We start from the raw sequence: 12,847 nt of genomic DNA on the forward strand, positions 1-12,847 counted from the left end.
TGGGTAATATCTCACCCACTACCGATAAAACCCGGACAACGAGACAGCAGAATTCGACCAGAAACAAACATTCAAAACCCCATAACCCACAGGAGGTGAGTCACCAAATCTATAATGTATCGCCAAGGAATAAACACCGCCCAAGACGGCACAACAAGCCCAAGCACACACAGGGACAGCAGTCAAATGACACGCCCCGTCCAGAAGAACAATAACAAGCCCCCAGGGGAAATTGATCCACCCCCAACCCAACCGATGAGAGGATGAAGAAATAACACCATAGTATTTATGAAGCCCCATATCAAACAATTAAACAAACCCGAAAAACAACAAACAACGAAACAAAAACCAACGAAACCAGAACAGAAACCAGATAACCAACAGATAACTCATAAACATAAATAAACCAATAAAATCAAACCAAACCGAAAACGAAACAAAACAAACCAAACAGAAAACACCGCTAACCGATCAAGCCCAAACCACGAAACCAAGCCAAACAAGAAACCAGATCGCAAGCTCAAACAATCGGATCACCGAAGTCCCAAAACCACCAAAACTCAAGACCAAACAGAAAAAGAGCAGCGAAGCAAGCCAACAAGAGAAAAAAGAACGAAGGAAGCAACACAAGAGCTCCAAGAAGAGAACACAGCAGCAAAGAAGATGCCCAAAAGCAGAACGAAAGGAACAGCAGACCCCAGACAACTTCCTCCTATAGAACGAAAGGAATAAGAAGACCCACGCCCGAACCATGTTATTTTGAGAAAGAAAAGGTGAGGAATGGGGGAGAGGAGAGGAGAGGATGGAAGACGATGTGTTGTGGAGCAAACGGAGAACCTCAAAGTAACCAAAAGGCAATACAAGCGTATATAGGAAACAAAACCATTCAATGGTAAAACAATACAACCCATGAGAGTTACAGACTAACCGATGGAAACTCCTAAATTGGGGGGGGGGAAAAACTAGGTAGTTTGTCGCTGTAGGGAAGAGGGAAGTGGCTTGGGATGCTTGTGGGTGCTTGGAAAGATGCAGAAGGGGGCTGGGAAAGGGCTGGGGTATGCGGTACATACTGGGGAATAAGGGAAGGCTGCTGGAGTCAAAGAAGCTTGCTGTAGATGGAAGGGAACTGCTGAAAATTACTCAAGTCTTGAAGTGCTGCATGCCCCCTCTTGAAGCCCATGACTTCCTCTCTTGCCTTCAAATTCAATTCTCAATTTTGTTAGTCAAATTAACTTGCAAATAGAGACGATGGAGGCTTTATTTATTGCCTCCAAAAAGAAAACAAACTATGACTCAACTTAGGAAGCCAACTTGGTTTAAAACTAATAGGTTAATGCAAGTATGACTACTTGTCTAATGAGGCTAACTCAAACAAGGATTCTAACATATATTACTTTAGATGGATCTAATTTGGAATCTAAGAGTAGATATGAGATTCTAACAAGAAGAAAGCTGAAACCAAGGGATTCCTGCACAACCTAGGAATCATACCCTGACAAGGACTTTTAAATAACTCACAACATATTAGCACGAACTTTAAAACAAAAGTAGATCTAATGTCCTAATGGCAAGCTGGACTCAGTGTCACCCTAAGCTTGGACTCTGGACTCCATGAAAATGACCAAAATACCCCCGGTATGATTAGTGGTGTAAGGTTTGGGAATGGTAATCCTAGGCCCTATGATGCCCCTGAAAATAGTTTAATCACGAGGACTCTCTCATATTTTACTTTAGATGGAGTCAAATTAAAAAAAATAAAAGTAGATACAAAATCCTTGTAGGAAATAGACTGTAACTAAGGGATTTCCTGATTACTTGGGAATTCCAACCTAATTAGGTTTCTTGAACAATTTGAAAAATGTTGTCGGAATTCCAAATAAAAGTAGAGGATGTATCTTCGGTTGGACCCCCCGAAAATTGGGCCACAGTCAGACCCAAAAAGTGTACCTAAGGCTGGCCGAATACCGATTTGGTCATTTTCAAGCCCTCTTTGGGCCCAATATGGGTCTTATTGCTCCCCACGATCCCGGGTCGAGATACAATTTATTTTATATATTTTTGATGAGTCAGTGAAAGAGTCATATCCATTAAAGTTTGTGTTGCTATTTAAGTTGAGTTTTGTGGAGTCATAAATAAGGGTCTATAAGAGATTCCATTCAAAGGGCAGGCTGGAATCTCGTAGTGAAGTGTTGATAGAGTCCCGTTTGAGTTGTAATTGATTCTCATCTGTAAGGAGATCCCAGTTTGAGTCGGTGTTCTTAATTTTAGGCTATATATAAACTCTTTCTGCATTGTAATTTTTAGATTTGATGATTAACAAATTGATTGAGTTTGAAGAAAGACTTGGTATAGTCATGGGATCCCTGGGAAGGTGACCTGCGGCTGGGTTTGAGCTTTGTTTCTGCAATTTTCAAGTTCTTTTTCTTCTTCCTGTATTGAAGAAACAATCACAGCCTTCCTTTCTCCACATAAAAGCCCATCATTCCAGCCCCTTCCCCTAGAAGCCATCCCCATCTCCTTCCCACGTTTTCAGACCCCACCACAACTAGGACTACCTCATTCCAGCCCCAAAACACACCATTATACCTTCTATAGGATCGCCGAAGCCTGCTGAACAAAGATTTAGTCTCAGTTTCACTCTTACAGACCTGGTTTAGGAGTTGAAAATTTTCTCCACTTCATCTTCCTCACAGAGAAGTTGCAGAATTTTGGATTTTTCAGAATTTTCTAAAACCTTGGAAGCTCTCTCTCCCCACCTTTCCATTTCTGTCCTTGCTTACAGATTACCACTAACAGCACCTATAACCTACTGAACCAACAGCCTATTCCCCTTTAAAACCCTAGCTGAAACCTCAAGAAACCCTAGTTTACCCTAAAAACTCTAATGTAGTGCTGGTTCCTTAATTAGAAAATCCTGAAAATCTAACCCTACTTGACACACTGAAACCCCAAGTTGTCTCAACTGAAAAAAATTCAAAAATAGTTTTTTGGGTGGTTGTTTCCATTTTTATTTATTACATTTAAGTTCCTATTCTATTTACATGTCTAATATGCTAATAATTAGAATGCTTATGTGTTAGAACTTGTTAGTGTGACTGAAAGGAGAAACAATATAGGTTTAGAGTATTCATGGACATTAGTTTTTAATTGAGGTGCCCTATTGTAATTGAAGAATATGTTTTGATACAATCCCCTTGGAAGTTGGGATGTGTCCTAGCTGAGTGAAGGCTGTGTTTGTTCCCACCCACCTCTCCACCCCTGCCCCCTCTCCTCTCTATTGAGCTTTCCTTCCCTTAAATATATTCTGCTTTTCTGCTCCCTCTTCTTTTTCTCTTCATTTATTCTATGTTATTTAGTTTATTCTTCTCTGTTTTTGTGCCTTATTAAAATTGCAGGCTGCTGGAATATCTAGAAATCATCAAGCTTTCAGTGATTTTTGTATTCGGGAATGCATTGACTTGGTCCTCTGCTGGATATTGTTGGAGTATAAAAAAGAACCCTTTCAAATAAACATGATTGTGAACTTGGTTGCTTTTAATTTTATGTAGAATCATTGAGGAAGTGTATTTGCGTTTGAGATTCAATAATTATACGATCTATTTGAAAAGCTTGGTCAAAGGGTTGGATTCTTTATTTATTTTGCCACAAAGGTTGCTTAGGCCGTATGGTTCTTGCAAGTCAAATTAAAGGATGTGCAGGCATTAACTAGGGGCATTTTTTTCACTTTGTAGGGGGAGAAGGAATTTCAGAGGAATCTGTATCTGAGCATGCGGCGAGTGGTGGTCTTTCTCCCATTCTTCACATCAATATTGCCCTAGTTTTATTGGCCTTAAATTCCCAAATTTATTTTTTTGGGTGACAGTATATGGTTTAATATCTGTTGCTGGATTCTACATTCTTATGTATGTACGTGTTTGATGCATAATACTTGATTTTGTGGTTAATGAGCTTGGCTAAGGGGGTTGAGACACACCCTTTGAATTATTGTATTGGTTGTTATTCAGTGATACTATTCTCTTTTGGTAATAGTCTTGTGATATTAAAGGCAGTGGCTTTGATCAGCAATAGTCTGTGCGTCAGGTTTTCTCTTGTATTGATTGAAGGTCAAGATCCTTGCTACAGTCTGCGATCCGCAGCTAGTACTGGTATCAGAGCATTGAGTTCTCTTTAGAGGATGCAGAAGCCCTTCTCGATGATTAGTTGAAAGGGAAGAAAGTTAATTTCAAAGTAGCTAGAATTTTTGTTCTTGCTTTGTTACCCGTGAAGAGAGGGGAGAGTGAAGGAAAGGGGCTGGGGTTGCTTGCTTACTTGAAACTTGCTGGAATTTCTGGATGGAGAGTGCTAGACACACTGTGTTGCTGATCTTTGAAGAAGAAACTTGACTAAAAATTAGCTGTGGACCCTCAAACAGGAACTTTGGCCCTCAACTCAATATTTCTTATTCAAATAATCAAACCTGAGAATTACAAAGAAATAATAGTCTATTTATAGCTTACTAAAAGACTCTAAGCCCAAGTGGGATTTCTCTATAGATTAGGATCCCATTACAATTAATCTAACTCTCAAAATAATAATCATAGATCTGATGGAATCTCGAATATAGAATCCCCCAAGACTTAAATATTAAAGACTGTTAAGAGTCTTATCTAAAGGGGAATGCAAAGACCAAGAACTCATACTCATAAAAAGTAAAAGAAAACGCAGAATAAAACTGCAACTCAATGGCTATATTGACCAAAACCCAAAGCACCACCAGGTGCGCCCGAAGTGGCCTGGGGGCCCACGAGGTCGGCCGGGGCAGAAAGTTCAAAACGACACCCAACCCGCATCCTAACTCGCATGCACCTATTGTTAACCGCTGCTAGTGGGATAAGCGTCCAAAAGAAGCTGAGGGATAGATAACAGCAAGCCAGCGCATAGCACAGGAGACCCAAGCCACTATGGTTGAAAGCTTACGAAGGGATTAATACATTAACCTATCTATTTTGAGTTAGGGAGTCATATTCATACCACCATGAAGCTATTTGCTGATTAACTTGGGGTGTTTTTCATTTTGTAGAGGATAAAGGAACTTTGAGGATCTGTTTTTGTGGATGGTGCATCTGACCAGGCCGCGATTTTTCCCAACCTCATAAATTGGGTTTATCACATATTTCATGATCGTTAAATCATTAAGATATTCTCTTTTGGTTTTCGAATGGTTTAATGGGTTTTTAAATGAGCAGTTTTTGTTGAATTTGTTCGGGATCTTTGGTTTATCAAGGACGTGATATCCCCTCCTGCAGAGAGTGAGTGCATATTTATTGCGGCATTATGCATGCTAATTTTATTTTTCATTTCCTCTATTTTGGTGATCATTAATTCAGTTCTGTTATTTTCTTCTGTTTATTTGCGCTCAGATTTTCATTGAATTTATTTCTTTAGGTGTGTGCATGAATCAAGGATATGATTTTGAGTGGATCTATTTTTCGGAGGGTAAGTATATGTATCTATACAATGGTACATTTTATCTGTATAAATAAATATGATCTTCTACTGCCTTCTTCGTTACACGGCCTATTAGCATGGAAAGGCCAAATTTATTTTGACTTTCCCTAACCCTAGCAATAGTGGGAGGTGCGGTGCAATGAATACCCCTTTTTGTGGTGTCATGTGTGCTTGTGTACATTTTGTTAACAGATATCTCTATTGTCTCCTTCATTCAACTCTTCTGAACTACAATATTCGTCCTCTTTTTTTTTAATACGACTTTTCATTTATTTTGATCTTTTTGCATTACGATTCCTGGTGTATGCAGGCTGGTGCATTTAGAGACATTAACACAGTTGATAATTAATGCGTATATGGTTATGGGACTAAAAGAGGTTCTTGTTCGGAAAATCATGTTTGTGCAAGTTTATCCTGATATTTATTTAATTTAAAATTTAGAGCGCTGAAATTGGTGCTGATCTACTAAATTTGTTCTCTCTTCAGGTCAAGTGTGGTTTCCTTTTAAATTTCATATGGTTATGTGTATTTTGTTTGACTGCTAAAGTCATGCTGTCCTTATAATATTATACTATATGGTGTAGTATATGAATTGTTGCTTAGGCATGTTGGTTATTTTTTTGGGTGTAGGTTATCATTGATTCTTGGATTAGGAAGAGCTTGATACAAGGATTTCTGAAGAGAAGTTGATTGGGCTTATCTCTTATTTAATGATCGTTAAATCAATTTGGTTTTTGGCTGGTTTAATGATCTTTAAATGAGCGTTGAATCATTGAATTTGCTTCTTCTTCGGGATCGTTTCTGTATCGAGGGCATGGGTTTGATGGAGTAACTGCTGCAGAGAATTAGTATGAATATCTACTGAGACATTATACAAGTTGACTGGATGTTCTTCTGTTTAAGTAATCACTAAATTAGTTACTGTGATTTTCATCTGGTTTCTTGGTCTTAGATCAACGGTAAGTCATATAATTTGTTTCTTTTCCTTCAAGATTGAGCTTTAGGCGAAGAACATGATTTTGGGTGGATGTGTCCTGCTGCTCATACTTGTTATTAGGATCGGATGCGTGCAAGATGTGATTTCCTTGTGGGACGTGACATCAAAGGGGTTCCTATATGGTACCCAAAAGTGGTGATACGAGAAATACCAATTGGGTTCCTTCACATCAATTGTGGCCTTTAATTCCGAAGTAAATGTAATTTTTGAGGTGCCACTATATGGTTTGATATTTGTTGTTGGATTGTACGTTCATAAGAATGTACAGATCTGATGCGTAAGACTTGATATCGTTGTTAATGAGGTTGGCTAAGGGGGCGGTGACATTATTGTATTGAGTGATATTATTCTCTTTTGGTAATGGTCTTGTGATATTGAAGATGGTGGCACCAGTCAGCAGTGGTCTGCGTGTCAGGTCTTCTCTGTACTGAATGAGGGTCAAGATCTGTACTTAATGAGGTTGGCTAAGGGGGCGGTGACATTATTGTATTGAGTGATATTATTCTCTTTTGGTAATGGTCTTGTGATATTGAAGATGGTGGCACCAGTCAGCAGTGGTCTGCGTGTCAGGTCTTCTCTGTACAGAATGAGGGTCAAGATCTTGCTACAGTTTGCGATCCATTAGTACTGCTGTCTGTCAGTGTGGTAGCATTGAGTTCACTTTAGAGGATGCAAAAGCCCTTCTCAATGAGAATATGAAAGGGCAGAAACTTGACTGCAAAGTAGCTCAAATATTTGTTTTTGCTTTGATAGCTGTTTTGACTTCTCTCATTGTACGCTACTGAAAATTTCTACTTTATGTACAATTTTTTTCGGGTTCCAACAATGACATTGTGAACAAATGACGGAGTATGTCGAGCAAACTTCGGCTTTGCATCAAATGGTTCCTAGAATGTGAGGATTCCACTGTTGTTGATCAGGAGAAACTTAAAGATGTGGTAGAGTGCTCTGAGAAGGAGTATGCTGAACTTGGTAGTTTTATACCGTTTAGTTTTGAGTTGTTGGAGATTAATATTCATTTTTGAACTCGTGTTGCTCAAACCTGTTTAGAGATGCAAATGAAAAAAGAAGAGGAAGAATCCAATAATATTATTACAGAACTTAGGGCAAATAATGCTTTTTTAGATGCAAGATGTATGGAGGAAGAAGCAGTTAGTTGGTAAGGCTTGCACATTAATAAAAAATTGTCTCATCTCTGATAATGTTCCATTTGTTTGTTCTTGCTTTTAATGTATTTATTTATTCAAAAAAAAAAAAAAAAAAAGAAAAAAAAAGAAAAAGAAAAAACCATAAGATGTGCTTGAGTCTCATGGAAGGGAAAAGGATGCTAGAGTTGCTGCTGAAAGTGTGCAAGCTTCTCTCTCGGAGGGGTCACTATCATCATTGCTGAATCAATTAGCTACTCTCAAGGTAAGTCTCTATGGTTGAATGTGCAGTTATTGTCATGTGTATGTCATTCTACACGTAACTTTGCTCTTTACTCCTTGTATACTCAATAGCAGACGAAGCTGAAAATTCTTTTCCAGGACCTGGATGGACAGTGTTGTCATCATGCTAATGTATGTACTTTTGACCAACCGATCTAACATTTTAGAAATAATTGAAAATCTCAGCAATATTTTTCTCTTTAGAACTCCTGCAACTTAAATCTTCAAATCAATCAACTTCCCAGGTCGTATCATTGTTTAATTTTCACTGGAACTGTTCTCCCAAAATGTTGTCCCAACTATGAGACATGGTGACTACTAAAGGGAAGCAGTAGTCCCTGAAAAGCCTTAAGTAAGGTAAATGAATTAATAAATTATTCCTTAGTTCTGTCTGTCTGGTCTTCACTTTCTAGGGTTTATTGCTAGGGTTTGCTTCTGGGTTCCAATCTGTTTCTTTATGTTTAGGGGTTTAATTTGAGAATCTTAGAATGCTTCTAATTTTCATGAACTTTTAAGTTTTATGTAGTTTAAGAAACCAGCAGATGAGATCTTAATAATTCTATTTTAAGCATACTTATAAACAAAAGAGCATCATTAATTTCACAAGTCCCCCCCCCCCCGCAAAAAAAAAAATCCCAAGATTGATAACAGTCGATACAATAATTTAAGGGATGTCTCCAGCCCCATGGCGAATCTCATTAACCACAATGCATTAGACTTTTAGTACTGCAAATTTTACTTAATAATCAAGTCTGACTGTTCACAATTACTGGCCTTTAATTTATAGTGAAAATAAAAGAACTCCTAGTAAAACTCAATATCGAGTCAGTCCTATTTGAAACAAACCTACTACTTAAAAGACCCCTACTCTAAATAGGACTCCCAACTCCAATAAGAGTTAATCACTATTAACTACAGCTGAATTTAAATTCTCAAATTAAAGATAAAAAAGGATTGCTAACTACTACTAGGGCTTTGACTGTAACAGTTCTTTTCAAATGAAGACTCCCAGATGGACTAGTAGTGTTTAGATGTGGAGTAAGAGTAGATCTGGAGTCCTGGTGAACATTTGATCTGAGATTAATCAAGATGGTGTTAGGGAACATGAAAAATGATCACCAAAATTCCCTTTAGTGGTGTGGCTCTCCAGTGGGATCATGGGAAGTAGAGATGCTGCCCTAGGTCTTCATGCAGTCTCTATTGGTGAGGAGTCTTGGTGGTTCAAATCATGCATTTAACAAGTTGCATAGAATGCAGATATCTATCCATTGTCTCATTTACCTGGCATTGAATGTTGATATATCCATTATCTCATTTATCTTTACTCGTTTATTTTCTTAATTTTTGCAAAGTAACTACACATTGCTTTGTTGAAGAGGAGGCTTGATTGTTTGCTTAATTATCAGTGTCTATGGCAAATGGTTGAAGAATATATGATTATTAGACTGACGAAGAAGATCTGTATCTTTAATAACCAGTGATCTTGAAATTGGCACTGAACTGTTCGATCTATTTCCTCTTTAGGTTGAGTTTGGAATCTTGAGTATCTTGGAGTATTCTGGATGGAAGCACTGCAGAATTTGGAGTGTGAAGTTCCTTTTGAATTTTTAGTGGTGGTTTCTATTCTTTTATTGGCTAATATAACTTGATGCCATCAATTCTTGATACCATACTTTGTGGACATGGACTAGAGCAGTATTTGGATTACTGTTGGTTTTGGAATGGATAGAATCAACAAGTATAGCAGTGGTCTATAGAACGTATTAGCTTCAGGTTCCTTTTTTCCTAGTGTGCTTTCTGTTTTAACTGCCCTACTTCTGTCTGTAGTAGCTTTTTTAGTTTACCATGTTGACATGGTAAGTGCATTGAAATTGAGTTTTCATTTCCTCTTTTTCAACTTCTATATTGTATATTTGTGTGCGTGTTAAATAATTTTTTTCCCTTTAGGGTTGCTTACAAGCTAACAACATTGTTAGCTCTGAAGCGGTGCAAAATGTTGACACCAGTTTGTGGTACCATTTATCGTTCTTCTTTTGTTTAATTGTTGTATTTGTTGTGATTGGCTGCTCATAATGTATGACATGGTTGTATTGGTTGATTACGTAATCCAACTTCTGATTTGTAGAGTGAAGTACATCACAAAGAAAGATATGCATAACACTGAGGTGATGAGTGGATAGAAATACTACTAGTTATTAGAACATCATACTCAACATTGTTTCCTCAAAATTTTGAAATTTTTATTGGTGAAGTGATGATTTGTTATTGATTTAGTAATTTGATAGTTGGCACTTAACTGTTTGGTCTGTTCCTTTCTTTAGGTTTTGTTTGGAATCTTAAATATGTGAGGTCGAGCTACTTTTTCAAGGAACATGTGTTTCATAATCGTGGCTACAAACTTGTTTGAAATCGATTGGTGATTCTAAACATCTTGTACTCTTTTCTTCCTGGTGCAGTGTCGAATCTATTGCTGCTTTCCTAGAGGATGGTAATGAGGAGAACTTTCTTCGTACCTTTTCCCACTTACTTTTTTTCGTAGTATCCAATTTTGTCTTGCAACTTTGTGGGTTCCTTAGTTTTCTTGCTATTCTACTGTCTTGGGTTTGAATTATGATTTTGTCTATTTGGAAAAGTGTGTGAGTAAGCAATCATTATGATCTTCCCAGTCTCATCAATGGTGATAATAAATGTGTTTCAAGGAGCATGGCTTTATATTTGTTTATCAAGGGTGAATTTTTGAACTTCAATGTTTCACTGTCGCTTGTGCTTCTACTGTAGAGATGCTGGTATCTTGAATCAGAGCAATGTGCAATATCGAGTTTGGTTTTTATTGGTTTTTATTGGTTTTGACTAAAAAAAATTATATATTTTCATGTTTTATCTCTTTAGCATTGAGAACAAGTTGTTTCTTGGCATAGGTACAAACTGTTGTTGAGTGGTTCTATCTTTAGGTTCCGCTATGAGTCAATGGCATCGCTAGGCATGAAGCAATGCAAAATGTTTATACCTGTCTATGGTACCATGTATTTTTATCCATTTTCTATATAATTTGTATTTGGTGTGATTGGTTGCTTGCAGTGTAACATGTGATTGTAGTATTGTTGGATAAAGTAACCTAACTCATTGATTTATGATAATGGTGGTGGTGCATATAGAGAATTGTAAAGCTTTACGTGGGATTGAGGGGTGTATCAGTGTATGGTTGGTGATATTGGTTGAAGGGTATGCTTGTCACTTTTTCCTTAAAATTTTCACTATTATTTATTTATTTATTTTTTGTGGGTTGATTTCTTATTAGTTATCTTTTAGGTGGCCATTGAAATGTTCTATCTGTTTTCTTCTTTAGGTTTTGTTAGTAATCTTGAATATATAAGGTTATCCTTGGAGGGATGCTGCTTTTCTGAAGGATGGAATTGGTAAAATGGTAGTGCATGTTGACTTTTGCTTTCAACACATGCCCTATCTCTCGTTATGATTCTCCCCTGTTCTTTACCCTTTTCTGTTTCTAATTTCTTGTTGCAAGTCAATGGTTTTACTTAGTTTTCTTCCTCTACTTAATGGTCATAGTTTCTGATCATGAAATTGCATTGGAAAGGCTGCAGTCACTGTGACCTATGTAGTGGAGCCCTAGAAATAATGGGAGCTTTGGTGCACCAAATGCGCATTTTCAGGTGGCATGCGAGGTGTACTCTACTTCTTTGTTATTGGTTTTTTCTGCTTAAGTATATCATTCCAGTCTGCTTCTATAGATATTTGCTGGTCATCGATATCGGAGAAGTGAATATATATACAAAAAGAAATTTGAGTTTATGTATAGTGTTGTTGATTTTACCCCATGTGGATAATATGTACACTTGTTTAAGTGATGTTAAAAATCTTCACACACTTCCCCCTCCCAGAAAAAAGAGGGGGGGGGGGACCACCAATCCAAACAAAAGGGTCTGTTGTGTGTCCAGGTCTTGTAAACGAAATTCTGTGGTTTACCTTGTAACGATTTTGACAGTTGACCTAGAGTTAGGTTCACTCCAGCATCCTCTTCATTAGAATAAGCAGTTAATTAGGGTTTAGTTTACTCTGTGGTTGAAGGGAATGGGTTAGTTGTGGGGTTTTAGGGTTAGGTTCGGCTATGTTTTGGGATTTAGGGGATATAGGGATTTTTTGTGATGTCTTATGAAGGTTAGGCTAATGTTAGTGGTCAAATAATTAGGATCCTTAGAATACATAAACCCATCCCATGGGGGATATTAGATAAATTCCTTGAGATAAGAATGCCAGAATGGATTGAAAATTGCAAGAATGTCGGTAATAATATTGAGACATGATTCCCCAATTTTGGAGGGTTTTGGATGGCTATGTTTAGAAGCGTGAGTAAGGCTGCAACCATTTAAGGTGATAAGACTCTTGTACTGAATGTCTTTTTAAGTGCTTGCCTTTGTATTCTTTTGTTAATGGTTTTTCGACTTTAATGTTGCACTTCCATTTGTTCTTCTTAGATAGAGTTGTTGGTCTCTTGAACTAGAGCAATTATAAAAAATAATATATTTTCAAGTTTTATCTCTTTAGCTTTGAGAATAAGTTGTTTCGTGGTTTTGGTATAAATCATTGTTGAGTTTTTTCCCTTAGGGTCAGCTGTGAATCAATGGCATTAGGCTGAAGCAAAGCAAAAGGTTGATACCATTTATCGTTATCTATCTCTATATATTTTTTGTATTTGCTATGTTGGTTGCTTGCAATGTAGGATGTGATTGTATTCGTTGCATAAGTAACGCAGTCTTTGATATATGATAATGGTGCTGATAAGAGTGTTGCATATAGAGAATGGTTGTATTGTTGGATAAGTAAACAACTCTTTGATATATGATAATGGTGTTGATAGAGTGATACATATAGAGAATGATAAAGCACTATGTGCTAAAGTTGGCACTGAACTATGGAA

The 12,847-nt window shown here is 37.3% G+C and overlaps 1 long non-coding RNA gene across 2 annotated transcripts in view; it reads left to right on the forward strand.

Annotated features, from left to right (window-relative positions):
• The first annotated feature begins 5,136 nt into the window (after positions 1 to 5,136).
• LOC149028555 (uncharacterized) overlaps positions 5,137 to 12,847 on the forward strand; it is a 59,292-nt gene continuing 51,581 nt past the window's right edge. The window contains exons 1-2 of one of the 2 annotated variants that reach the window (XR_016170273.1): positions 5,137 to 5,288; positions 5,425 to 5,475. This is a non-coding gene — a long non-coding RNA (uncharacterized LOC149028555). Of the gene's footprint in view, positions 5,476 to 12,847 lie in introns of both variants that reach the window. The other variant, XR_016170264.1, reaches the window with a different exon arrangement.

The sequence above is a fragment of the Hakea prostrata genome, chromosome 1, assembly GCF_041222555.1.
Source record: "Hakea prostrata isolate BN-2017 chromosome 1, UWA_Hpros_2, whole genome shotgun sequence".
NCBI lineage: Eukaryota > Viridiplantae > Streptophyta > Magnoliopsida > Proteales > Proteaceae > Hakea > Hakea prostrata.